The 14,609-nt window shown below is 38.8% G+C and overlaps 1 protein-coding gene across 11 annotated transcripts in view; it reads left to right on the forward strand.

Moving 5' to 3' along the window:
- Window positions 1-14,609, forward strand: part of SYNE1 (spectrin repeat containing nuclear envelope protein 1) — a 446,099-nt gene that overhangs the window by 76,011 nt on the left and 355,479 nt on the right. The window lies entirely within an intron of this gene.

The raw sequence follows: 14,609 nt of genomic DNA on the forward strand, positions 1-14,609 counted from the left end.
TTCTGGAAGTTGAGAAGTCCAAGATCAAGGTGCCTACTGATTGGGCTCCTAGTGACAGTCCTCTTCCTGGCTGTGTCCTCACATGGCAGAGAGAGAGAGTACTGTGGTCTCTCTTGCTCGTCTTTCTTTGTTTTGTTTTGCTGAGAAAGATCAGTCCTGAGCTAACATCTGTTGCCAATCTTCCTCATTTTTTTTTTTGCTTGAGGAAGATTATCTCTGAACTAACATCTGTGCTAATCTTCCTCTACTTTATATGTGGGTTGCCACCACAGCATGGCTGACAAGTGGTGTAGGTCCATGCACAGGATCTGAACCTGAGACCTGGGCCACCAAAGCAGAACATGCCTAACTTACCGACTACACCACAGGCCTGGCCCCATCCCTTCCTTTTCTTATAAGGACAGTAATCCCAACATGGGCAATAGTCACTTCGCAACCTCATTTACCCTTAATTACTTCCCAAAGGCCCCAGGTGCAAATATCATCACACTGGGGGGGTAAGCCTTCCATTTGGAGGGACACACAAACATTCAGTTCATAACAGGTTCCAAGTTCATCTGAGATCTGGCTTGAAGCACATGAGAATTCCTTCCAGACCTATAAGACAGGGATGAGAACTCGACCCTGGAATGATGGCAGTTACATGTTTCTCCCCTCCTTCACATTGAAAGTTTTCTTGTAATCTCTGTTGTACACAGCTCTATGCTTTAGAATTGTTTCAGATAATCTCAGAATCAAACTATATAAAAGAATTAAAATGCATTTTATTCTTTGGTAGTCTGTGTTTTTTTTCTCCTACAATTTTCTGCTGACGTCTACCAATAAGGGTAAGAAAATGACCCAAGTCGAAAGTATTTTTTATGCTGGTAATCAAGATATTAGTCTTAATTCACCTATTACTTATGCTACATAACATGCCAAGTCATTTTATCTCTAAGAATAAGAAAGGAGAAAAGTGCTAAATTTTCAGGAAAAAAAACAGAAAAGATTTTCAACTTTTTTCTAGAATGCAAGTTGTAAATATTTAGTAGGATCTCTATTGTCTGAGACCTTTTGCACAGCAGTCATGGGAATTTTTGTGGATTTAACCTAGAAAGAAAAACCTTTCCATCCAAAATTCTGTGATAATGTCTTGTTACTCCAATCCCTTCTTTAAAGTTTTTAAGCAAACTAAAAAGATAAAACTTTTATTTTAAAGGACAATTTTAAAAATTCCTTATTTAGAAAGAAAACTTACATCTGTTTTCTCAAAATATTTGGAATTTTACCAGTTCTGAAAGTTGCTTTAATAATAGGTTGTGGCAGGTTTAAGTGGTGGGATGTTGAATTGAGAAGCCAAAAAACTGATCCTTCTGTTCTAAGACCATTCAATCTAGGGTGCCTTGGGAGATGTCCTAAAGATGCTTCATAGAGATGAATTTGGGGAGAATTTTTTTTTTAATTGTTACTTCTTTTGAGAATCATTATCTTTTTTTTTTTGAAAGATTTTATTTTTTCTTTTTTCTCCCCAAAGCCCCCCAGTACATAGTTGTATATTCTTTATTGTGGGTCCTTCTAGTTGTGGCATGTGGGACACTGCCTCAGCGTGGTTTGATGAGCAGTGCCATGTCCGCGCCCAGGATTCAAACCAACGAAACACTGGGCTGCCTGCAGCGGAGCGCACGAACTTAACCACTAGGCCACAGGGCCAGCCCCTGCGGAGAATTTTTAACAGGAAATTTTCATTTTTGTTCTTGGCTGCTTTGCTCCATTGCAAATTGACAAACTACTTCTAATTAAATAACAATAAACTCTTTTACTGATGACATTCCATTCTACTGTAACAAGTCTTTATAAATATTATGACAGCCATGTGAAGAGAGAGCATACAAATAAGAGAGCAATCTGTTTTAAAAAAAATATGCTTTGCTTAAAACAAAAATCTTATTAAAAGTAGGAAAAAAACCCAAGATTTGTGAGTGTGTGTTCTTGCCATTTTTAGTACCCAGAAGTGGATTATTCAAACTTGTGGCTGTAAGTATCAGTTCATTTTTTTCAATCTTTGCTTTGTTTTCAAAGTGAAGTCTTTATGCTTCTGCAATTATGCCAAACATCTCAAATCACAAATTGTCAATCTAATGTAATGTAACATTAACAAAAATTAGTAGTTGTATCTATTTCATATACCCCATACTTCCTTCAGGAATGAGGCTTCATATTTAGATATGGACCCTATAATTTTCTTCCTTTTCAAGAAGAAACCTGCATCTTTCTATTCTGTTTGTTCTGCCAATGAAAGAAGGTGGAGTATTTGTTTTTTAATTAGTCCAATATTGCTTCCAATTAATGGTTTTTCAAAGTTAGGTTCTGATTCCCTTCTAGCTTGCCATCACTCATTGCTAAAAATGTTTCTAAATTGTAGGGCTGCTGATTACAGAATTCTTACCATATGCCAATTACTGTGCCTTGGCAACTTTATCTTTTATTTTGTTTAATCTTCACAACAAAAATCAAATATAAGTATTATTTTCACCATTTTATAGATTCTGAACCTGAAGCTTAGATTTAATTAATAAGCTCAAGGTCACATAACAAATAGGTGAAAAACCAGATTTCAATCCCAAGACTCCTCGACCTGGGCACAAACCATTGTTTATTCTCTCATGTTTTATTTGTTTATTTAGTTATCCATGCAGCACATACTTTTCAAGCATCTATTATGTGCTAGGGGCTGTGGATACAGTGGTGAACAAAGACAGATAGAGTCCACGCCTTTGTGGAACTGATCATCCAGCAGAAGAGACAAACAATTATAGTGATGTGTGTGTGGTAAACTCCATGAGAAGGGCACTGCAAGGTGTCTGGGAGCACATGGCAAGCACAACCAAACACACAGTAATTTGAAGGAGGACATCTGAATAGGCTTTCAAAGGAAGAAACATTTAAACTGGGGCCTAAGAAATGCCTTGGGATTGGGCAGGTGAAGGAACCAATGTTTTCAAAAGTTGAGAGTTGTGAGGGGCCAGCCTGGTGGCACAGCAGTTAATTTCACGAGCTCCGCTTCAGCAGCCTGGGGTTCGCTGTTTCGGATCCCAGAGGCGGACTTACATACCGCTTATCAAGCCATGCTGTGGCAGGCATCCCACATATAAAACAGAGGAAGATGGCCACCAATGTTAGCTCAGGGCTAATCTTCCAGTAAAGGGAATGGAAGAAGTTCAGAACACCTGAAAACGTGGGTTCCAGGAGTGAGTTGGCAACAGAGAAAACGGAGAATTGGTCAAGCCAGTCATTAAGGTTTGGATGTTGTATTATGGGCAGTGGGAGACATTAAAGAATCTTAAGCAAGAGAATGAAATGATCACTCTGATCCTAAACCTCTTTCTCAATCTCTCTCTCAATCTCTCTTCCCTCCTCTCCCTCCTTCTCTCTGTCACGCACAAAACTTAGGGCTGTAACAAGTAAGATTGGAGACGCAGTGACTTTGCAATAAATCAGATGAGAGGTGAGTCAGAAGAGAGGTGAGGGCAGTTTGGACTAAAGTAGTGGTGGGGGAATGGAGAAAAGTGGATAGATTGAAAGATGTATAGGGTTGGACTATGTGTAGGGATGGACTGAGAAATTAATTGGAATCTTGGAGAAGGAGTCAAAGAATGACTTCTAGATTTCTGACTTGAGCAAACGATTAAGATCATTCACGGAGAGAGAGAATATAAGAGGCTTTGGGGAAAAGTTAATAAGTTCAATTCTGGACAGAGAAATTACTTGGTAGAGATGCACCCATTTGATTTGGCAATTAGGAAGTCATTGGCCACCACTGGGAGCAGCTACATCACGGCAGAAACCCGATTCTAGCAAATTGATGACTAAATGAGAGGTAAGGTTGTTAGGACACTGAGTGTATGTTACATGTTCATGAGCTAGAGTATTAACTAAAGCAGAACATAAGATCTAGGAAGAGCTATTTTAATAAAGGGTGGTCTTAAGCGTCTGCATTGAAGAGAATGATCAAAAACTAGCAGAGATGGAAAGGCTGTAAAGAAGGAAAGGAAGTTTCTTTTAAGACACAAAGCTCCTGAGAGGCAGGGTGGGAGAGAAAATCAAGAACACAAGTGGAGGGTGTAGATTTGTACCAGAGGAGAGACATCTTCCCTTCTCTGAGACACAGAGGGGACAGGAAGAATGGGTGTGGATGTGCCTAAGTTTGGGATGGGGGAGAGAGGAAGACAGAGGTGGGGTGGACTTGAATTTGAGGGGATTCCCACCTCACAACTGCATGTTTTTTAGGTCTCATAGAACAGTCTTCATTTTTGAGCAAAAGCATTTATGTTAGGATCAATATTTTAAAAATTGGCAGTAAAAATGATGCTAGTTCTTTCACATTTTAAAATTTATTTATCTTAGCAAATTCCTAAATGTTATGCAAAATCCACAGGCTATTGTATAGTGTCACCTTGGTCCCCAAAGGGAACAATTTAAAGATGTGCTTTCCAAATACTTTCATAACAGTTATATTTTTAATTAGAAAAAGATAATATAAGTAATCCTGACATTAGCATTGATTATACTCTGTTATCATATACCTGTAGTTTCACATTCTCTCTCATTTTGTCAAATGGAATAGAATGTTATATTTGTATTTAAATGCCTTTGATTCAATCTTTATGATATTTGGCTGTGAAATAAATGTATGGTTTGGCACTAAGTCCTTTGGAAAAACAATAGGTCTCACATTGCCATTGTTTAGTGTTTCTATAAATGGAGCATCTCTTTCAATATGCAACAAACAGTCCTTTCTCCATGTGCCAGCCTTAAATTTACGGGGCTCTCCAGGATTGGCACTGAACATTTTAAATACTATCTTTCAGATGATCTCAAGCATTATATGAGCATCTCCTAGTTAGAAACTGAAAAAAAGCATCATTAAACATTATTTACATTCTGTATTAGTTTTCTAAGGCTGCCATAACAAAATACCACATGCTGGGTGGCTTGAAATGAGAAATTTATTATCTCACAGTTCTCAAGTCTAGACAGGTGGCTCCTTCTGAGACTGGGGAGAATCCTTCTTTGCCTCATCCTCACTTCCAGCGGTGACCTGCAACACTCGACACTCTTTGGTTTGCAGCTGCGTTAGTCCAATCTCTGCCTTGGTGCCTGTTTGTGTCTATGCCCAAATTTCTCCTTCATATAAGGACATCAGTCATCTTGGATTAGAACCCACCCTGATGACCTCATTTTAACTTGATCACCTCTCTAAAGATCCTGTTTCCAAATGAGATCACATGCTGAGGTCCTGGGGGGTTAGAACTCCAACATGTCTTGGGGGGAGCACACAGTTCAACCCATAATAGATTTCATTAAGAGCACATTTTGTTTTAATACCAAGTTAGATCCATATACTTCTTTAAGAGGAACATTTTTGGTTTTCCTTTTTTTAAAAATAAAATCGACATCTTCACAGTCATAAAATATCACTTTGGCGGCTTTTTTCTTAGTTGTGTTTCCAGCAACAGTGCTAAAAGATAACATGGAAACACTTTCAGGATTGAATTTTACTCCCATTTGTTTCCTCATACACACTTTGGTGGGACTATTCATGAACTAAGATGAGGAGATAAAGAAGCAGAGAGGAAAAGGTAAATGTAATAATTCGCCCCTGGAAAGCATTCTTTAGTTGTTTTTCTAAAGCTAAATTTGATAATCCTGAACATACTGATAAATTAGTTATTTCCAAAGGTGTAACTATAAGATTACAAAGAAAAAATATCAACATAAATAGCATTTGTCAATTTATTAATGACATGTATTAATTTAATTGATAACAGAGATCTACAAAATTTATGCATATTATTAAACATTTTGATATTTTTCAAAGGTCCTTCTTTTATAAATATATTTTATTTATTCTTACATTCATTCAATAAATGTTTTAACATGTTTCTATGCTCAGCAATATTCTAGGTACTGAGAATGTAGCTGTGAACAAAACAAACAAAAAATTAAAACCCGCATTATGGTGCTTATATCCTAATGGGGGAGATGGACAGTGGAGAAGGCAACTAAACTGTGCTTTGACCATAGACTGAAAAGAATCAACGGCAGAAGGAGGGAGATAAGTTAGAGGTTGTTGACGGCATCTAGGTAAGAGACCGATGACTTGGACCAAGGTAGCAGCAGTAGAGGTGGCGAGAAGTACAGTCAGCCCTCTGTTCCACGAGTTCGGCGTCTGTGGCTTCACCCGCCCACGTTGATTGGCAGTTGGTTCAATCCGCGGATATGGTGACCCACTAAGGGACTTGAGCCTCCACCATCTTGGTGTCTGAGGGAGTCCGGGACTAATCCCCTGTGGATACGAGAGGCAACTGCAGTTGATTCCGGATGAGTTTTGATAATAAAACCAATAGGATCAGATCCGGAGTATGAACAGAAGAGAGGAGTACAGGATAACCCTAACTTTGTACTGAATAAAATAAATAACTTGGGGAGTATGCTTCTTTTATACTCTGTACTGAAAAGAATTTTATTACATGTAAAAGTTGGTAAGAGCAGAGCTTTCCAAGCAGCCTGGAAGCTGGGCTGGAGGGCAGTCATTGCGTTTGGGATATTTATTCGGAATTGAGTTAAGTAGTAAAGGAAGTGGAAATAATTATACTCTCTGTCATAGGAAACAAGAAAGAATGGAAACTATCTTCTCCCCTTTTCCGAGTATGGGTGGAAAACAATCACAGTAGTGCTTTTATAAAGGGAGTGGAGGAGAAGCAGATTACACATCAAATCTTTACATTATTTCACCTTGTTTCTGGAGATATTGGGGATATCTAATTCAATTTTTTGGAAAAGATGACAAAACCTTTTAGACGATGAATCAATTTTATTTGGCTACCGTCAGTGGTTATAATCGTGATTTTACTGATCTGGTCCAAGGCTATTTTGTAGACATTTTAGTGTGGTGGGCTCTTGGCCAGCCGCGCGGAAGTAACTCGCTGCACATCTGCTGGTCAACCTCTCTTCCCTTCCCACTCTCCTCTCTGTTCCTGTGTTTAAGTTGCTGCTCTGCCCATCAGATAACCATCAGAGCATGCACACACTGTAAACTGGTCCTGGGTTGGGATTTCCCCCATATGCAGTCTCTCAGCCTGTGAAATAGTTCCTATCTGAAACTTACAAACCCCAGACGTAGCGGTTTGCCTGGCTCTAGAAGTGATGGGTTATTCTCTGTACAGAGGTTTCAAGGCACACAGAACACACCTTGAAAACCAGCCCTTGCCTTGGGACCTCTTTACACACTGCACAGAAGGCTTTTTTGAGAATATCTCAGGCCATGAGTGTGTCGTTTTCAGCAAGCTCGATGGTGCTCAATAGTGTGCGTTTCTCAGCTGAAGTAAAGAGTTATCTGTGGCATGTGCTTTTGCTTTAGGCCGTTCCAGTTCAGTTTTAGTCACGTCAGTGGGTATCCAGCAATTACACATTTTAAACCCTAGGATATATATTTAGTATTTTAAAGTAAAACGCCATAGCTTTTTGTGCGTCATAAAATATTTTGAGAGCTCTTTTCCCAAGAGGAAAAAGCATTTAGTAAAACACTGCCCAGTTGTTTTGAGACCAAAAGTCATGATGGTAAACGAAGAACCTGGATTGGTCTTGATGTGGGGACAAGTGATTTTCGCCCTTTCGTTCGCTAAAAACTAAACCCTTCATGTTGTAAACCTCTTTGATAGTTGTGTGATATTCGTCACTAAGGAACGCTAAGATTCTAGCAAATGTGTAGATACCTGTTAATAAAGTGATGATATGCTAGTAATGTTTCAAGGTAGGTTTGTTCTCTTCCACATCACTGATTGCAATCTAACACCCAAAGCTTTTACCTTAATTGATGTGTATATGATTTCCCTATTAATGCAAAGTTAAAAATGCTACAAATATTTTTAGACCATTAGCATTTTTATAATCTTGGATACACGGGCACACACTTGTAAAATGGCTCTAGTCATTTATTTTATTTATTTGTTTAATTTTTTAAATGTGTGTGTATGTTTTTAATTATTTATCAGTGACACTTAGCTGTTTCCATCTTCTTCATTTACCGATATCAATTGGTCAAAATGTTATGAAAGGGGCCGGCTCTACAGCCGAGTGGTTAACTTCACGCACTCCACTTCGGCAGCCTGGGGTTCACTGTTCCAGATCCTAGGCTCGGAGCTACACACCGCTCATCAAGTGATGCTATGGCAGCATCCCACACAGAGGAACCAGAATGACTTACAACTGGGCTATGCAACCATGTACTGGGGCTTTGGGGAGAAAAACAAAAAAGAGGAAGATTGGCAACAGATGTTAGCTCAGGGCCAATCTTCCTCATAAAAAAAAAAAGGTTGTGAAACATCTTCTCACATCAAATACAAGTAGGCTCCCAAGAAAATGCACACTTTCATCGATAAAGAAGGAATTTATTTTTAGCTGTTCATGTGAATCTCATCATGGAGTGGAAGTGGGAGGGCACTGAAATACAAATTGTTACACTCAGAACAGTGTTTACAAAGTAATTGCAAAATAACACACGTGTCACTTGTGCTTTATTTTGTTGCAAGTGATGGAAATTGATTTTAGATGATTTAACCAAGAGGTGATATTTATTAAAAAGATACTGGGTGCCTCAGAGTATGGAAGGAAATGCTGACTGGGCAGGAAAGGGTTAACTCAGCAGCTCTGTGTTCAAACCCTGTGCATTCTGAATGTAGACCTGTCTTAAAGAATGGCCCTTGCCTGGCTCCTGGGACAGAACTTCTGGGCACTTGGAATAATCTCCCTGGTAGGAGTGTTTTGTTTGCCTGAGGCCTTAGGCCGCGCTGTACCACTTTAATAAGATCAGTTTATCTTAACAATGTGTTTGGTGGTGAACATTTGTTTTTTCTGGGTGAGCAGAGATGGGAAAGGGCTGGAGTCTGTGGAGCTGAGATCAGTTATGCAAGTGGTGCATGCCGCCATGGTAAACTCCAAATAAAAACCCAGACACTGAGGCTCAAGTGTGCTTCCCTGCTTGGCAACATTTTGTGTGCATCATCACACACTATTACTGGGAGAATTAAGCATGTCCCTGTGCGGTTCCTCTGGAAGGGAACAAGTCACTCACCTTGGGAAACTTGAGCCTGCTATCTCCTGGATTTTGCTCCATGCACCTTTCCCCTTTGCTGATTTTAATTTGTATCCTTTCACTGTAATAAATCATGAAGTGAGTATAGGAGCTTTTCTGAGTCCTATGGGTCCTTCTAGTGAGTCATAGTGCTAAGGATGGTCTTGGGGAATCCTGACACACTGATTAACCCAGTCTTAAGAAAGACAGAGGCAGAGTGGCTGTTGGGGACTCAGCAGCAGGACCTGATGACTCTTGTCCTTAGGTCACTGCCATGTGACAACTTAGCTCCAGCCATCCTCTAGCTCCAGGCAGAGAATGTGATGGATCCAGCTCTGGTTTCTCATGTAACAAAGGATGGGGGTAGGCACAAACATCACCACCGGGGACATGTTGTGAATTGGGCTGACTGCGTCTATGCCAATATGTATTTACACACATGATGCTTCTATTACTTTTTAGATTTCCTTATATCCATCCATATTTATTTATTTATTTATTTATTTATTTATTTATTTAAAGATTGGCACCTGGGCTAACAACTGTTGCCAATCTTTTTATTTTTTCTGCTTTATCTCCCCAACACCCCCCCCCCCCCCCCCCCCCCCCCCCCCCCCCAGTTCTTCCCCCCCCCCCCCCCCCCTCCCCCTGCGGGGGGGGGTGCTTTATCCCCCCACCACCCCCCCCCCCCGCCCCCCAACCCGTACATAGTTGTATATCTCTGCTGCAGGTCCTTCTAGTTGTGGGAGGTGGGACACCGCCTCCACATGGCCTGACGAGCAGTGCCATGTCTGCGCCCAGGATCCGAACCCTGGGCCACCACAGCAGAGTGTGCGAACTTAACCACTCGGCCATGGAGCTGGCCCCTCCATCCATATTTAAAAGTGACTTTTTATTAATAAATTTTTTGCTTCTAGTAGAGTGGCAGGCACTTCAGCTGATTAGTTAATACTTTTCGTATTGATATTACATAAAAATCATGTTTATAAGTTTGTGTATTATTCAGAAAAAATCAATGTTAATACCTTTATTTTTATACTCAGCTTCCTGTCTAACAAGGTGGCTCAAGGATAATGAACCTGGGCTCAAATCTAGTCGCTTACTAGGGGAGTGATCTAGGCCAATGGTTTAACCTCTCTGAGATTTGGATTCTTTGCTTTTCAAGAAGGGGTGCTCCTCCCATAGGTGGTGGGTACAAATATTAAACGAGGTAACATGTATAAGCCCTCAGCATAGTGCTTGACCCATTGAGATGTTCAACAATATATTATTCATTCTTTCCTCGCCTTTCTATTCTCCTTCCTTCCTTCCTCCTGCATCCCTATTAAGACATCTACTAAGTTAGGATGCATAAATACCTAAGCCACAGAAACACCTAGTAAATATTGGAATTCATTTCTATAGTTTATGCCAGTGACTATTTTGTCATATTTGCTTTATGCACCAATATTTTTCATTTCATATATAATTTTTAAATGTGAGATTTCCTTAAATTTTCATTTCATGCCAAATAGTTATGCCTGATTTTTTTTTCCTGAGGATGATTTGCCCTGAGCTAACATCTGTTGCAAATGTTCCTCTTTTTGTGAAGATTCACCCTGAGCTAACATCTCCACCAGTCTTCCTCCATTTTGTATGTGGGTCGCTGCCTCAACATGGCCACTGATGAGTGGTGTTGGTCCATGCCTGGGAATCAAACCCTGGCTGCTAAAGAGGAACATGCCGAACTTAACCACTAGGCCACAAGGCTGGCCCCCTTATATCTTTTTTCATCAAAGTTATTCTCCTCATTCTTTTCCTCTAAGTAATGTAATTGTTTCTAGGGACATAAGATTAACATGTGGTGTAACAAACATGGCCATCCTTGCATGAAAGTAACTATGAAAATAGATGGTAGATAAGAGTTAAATATGTACCCGTGTTTTTAGACTAGTAAAGTGACACAAGTTAATTACATACACATACACGTTAGAGAATAGATTACTTTCCCAAAATACAGGAAACAGTCAGTAAAAATTATGTCAAAGATACCTGTGCTTCCTCGGATTTCAAAAAGTTCAAGGAGAAACATTTGACCTCCTTGAAGTCCTAAAGAGAGAGGGAATGAATCTCATTGCATCTGATTGAAGGGACTGTGTAGCAGAAATAAAGGGAAAGGAGAAAAATATAGAGAAAAATCCTCTGTGAAGTCTGTTCCACTCATGAGTTAACACCAAGCGGATAGCCAGGTCCAGAGGCATGTGCGTTTTCCTTGGGTTTCTAGACAATTTTAGAGACCAGGCAATCCTCCTTGAGCCAGAATTTAGGGTTTAACCTAGTTTGAAGAAAGCTTCTGGAAGGGAGTAGCCATGTAGTGAAATACGTCTTTCTCTTTTGTTCTTTCCCATCCCCATTTCCATTTCCCCTCACCCAGGCAGGAAATTCCCTTCTTTGAACCACCTCAGATTCAGCCTGAATATCTGCAGAATAACTAAATGCGACTGACAGAGCCAAGGAGAATATAATTTTTCCAAATACTGTACAAAGAAAAAGAGGTTATCATAATTTTACCTTAATAAAAAAAAAAAGATAATTGTGATCTTGAAAAGTACCCGATAGATTTCTATCTACTGCTTGAAACTGCAAACTGGCAAGCAATAGAAACAAAACCACGTTATCTTTATTTTCCATGAAGTCGGGCTCGATAAATGACCCTCATTTCTAACTCTTCCTTTCGGCCTCCAGCACCATGGCCTGAATTCTACCAAAGTAATCAGATTAGTGCTGTACGTATTTTTATATGTGACAGGAGAGGTATTTCAGCCGAAAGGTTTTCTATTAAAACGTTGCTCAGAAAGATAACTGTGATGCAGTCACAAGAGAAAAAGTCTCTCTAGTTGATATTTATAAACAATATTTTATGCAAAATGGGATAGCAAAACTCGTCCTACAATTACAAGGACTGTTTTATTCTAGTGTAATTTTTGATAAATTAAGGTGTCTTGCTGGTTTCACGCAATATTTATATTATGTGCAATTGGATAGCTCTTATAGAAATATAAAGATCATTCTCCAGTACTTGTTTTTGTCAGCTCTTTGCAGTAAGGTTGGCAAAAGGTGTATTTTCTCCCTCTTTAACTGGTCGCAGTATTAAATAAAGAATTGGTGACATAATGCCAGGTTCTATAATTCAAGGTGTTCAAAATATTAGACAGTATATTAGACAGTAAATTGACATAAACATTTTTATTTTGAAAAGAAATATTTTCTTACAATTTCTATTTCTTTTAATTTCTATAGCTATCAGATTATATCACTTTACTTTGTGTAGGAAGACACTGGTGGGAAAATTTTCAGAAGCAACTCATATTTCCTATAAAAAGAGAAATTTTTGCCTAATGATCTTATTTGTGAGGCTCTCCCTAAGATTCCAAAGGTATTTGTAAATATCCCTGTTGAATGTGTTTCCATCACTGTCTATATGTTTATTGCCAACTGGTGCTGAGCACTGTGCCTGGTGTTAAGTATACAAAGATATATTCAACTTCTTCCTTGTACTCAAGATACCCCGTGATCTGAGTTCCTGGGGATACAGATTTGTAAGTAAATGACTGTAATGCGATGTGATCATTATAATCTGAACAATGTACTTAGAGGGACAGAAGAACTGATTAATTCTAGTTGGAAAACTGAAACAGATTACAGATGAGCTGAGTCATGAAACTGACCAAGAATTTGCTAAGTGGAAGTAGAGGAAAGTGAAGGTAATCTGGGTATCTGTGTTCTTGAAATAAAAACCATCTACTCTTCTTTTCCAAGCACAAACTAGAATCTTCTTTCATTTCTTCAACAAATGTTTAATGAGTTTCTACTGTGAACAAGACATTCAGAAACAAGATATTTCTAGATCCATGTGTGTTGCAATCTGTGATTGCTTGGAACCCAGAGAACATTTTCTTTGCCTGTTATTATGAATGTGCCAGACTTTCAGAGCCATTAATATGGGCACAGGGCTTGCAAAGATAATTTTTTTTAGAAAGCTACATTTATTCATTCATTCGGTCAGTGAGTCAGTCAGCCAACAATATATATTGAGGCCTTGCCGTGTCCTCAGAAATATTTAGGAGAGAACACTTACCTGGAAGAAAGGATTCAAAAGTCATGTCTATGCAGACAAAATTTTGTAAAGAACAGAGGACTCAGGGGTGAGTTTGGTGAATGGCCAAACACAGGAAGAAAGGAGAGAGAGAAGGAAGAGAAGCCTGTGAACCAGACAGGCTGATCAAAGAGGTTTGGGGGAAACAGATCAAGGAAAGGATGGCACCATTAGTGCCCAATGCAGAAGCCAGTGGGCTGCTGAATTGTTCGGTGGTCACTGCTGATCTGAAGGCCACTTCCAGGAGCATTGTACAGGAGCTTCTGGAGGGGAAAGAAAGCATGTGGGGCTCTAGGAGAGATGCAAGAAGAGAAATATTAGAGGTAGAAATGGGGTCAAGAGAAAATGGCAGAGATCCATATACGTTTAAAGGCAGAATGGACAGATAGATGAATTTGATCATTTTTTTGAATGTCAAATTTCTTGGAATCTTTATTATTTCATGAAAATTCCCTACTTTGTTTATTTTTCTTCATATATTTTTCAGATTAACACAGTATATGAAAAACTTCATTTGTATTTGTTCACTGAATATATCACATATTTCTGAACTTTTCCCTCTACTGTATTTAAATTATTTGGATACAAACAGACACTTTGAATGCTAAGTGGACTATATTTTTAATGACTATATGTGACTAATACAGTAATTTTTATTGCTGTTACACTGAATAGTTTTCCTTGTAATGGCTCCTTTTTTCCTGAATAATTTTATTTATATGCTTAAAATATAAAGTCACTATTATGTTTTTCCTATGTAAATAATAAGTAATGTGAATAGTGGAATCGAAAAGACAATGGCTGAAAATGAAAACTCTGTTATTTTCAAGTATGTATTTCACAGCATGAGAACAAAATGAATTCAGTTGTTCATTTTATAAAGAGAGAAAAATGCATTTAAAATTAGAATTGTACCATTGAGACACTGTAATGCATGCAGTCAGAAGAGAAATATAAATGCTCCAGTATCAGTGGGTAGAGAAAAATGTCACATTTCAATAAAACATTTGGTGATTAAATATCTCTACCTAGAACTATTTTTTTTTTTAAAGAAAGACAGTTGAAAGTCAAGAATTCAGCATTAGGCCTTTAACATGATTCAGTGAGAATTAGAACACTATAGAGCTTGAACTCAGGTGGTAAATGGAAAAAAAAATTTGTGTGTGAGAAATCCAAGGGCACATACCCTCCATTGACCATCACCAATGGCATAATCACTTCTTTACTTTCTTCTGAGACAAGATAGACCTTAATTCAAGGTTTGATGAACCCAAGTATATTGAGTATTTGAATGGCCTTCATAAAAAAAATGAAAGACCCCCCATGAATTGAAAATGGGCTCCAGTAGTGGTGATGGCTTCA

This window comes from Equus quagga, chromosome 8 (assembly GCF_021613505.1).
Source record: "Equus quagga isolate Etosha38 chromosome 8, UCLA_HA_Equagga_1.0, whole genome shotgun sequence".
Taxonomy (NCBI): Eukaryota; Metazoa; Chordata; class Mammalia; order Perissodactyla; family Equidae; genus Equus; species Equus quagga.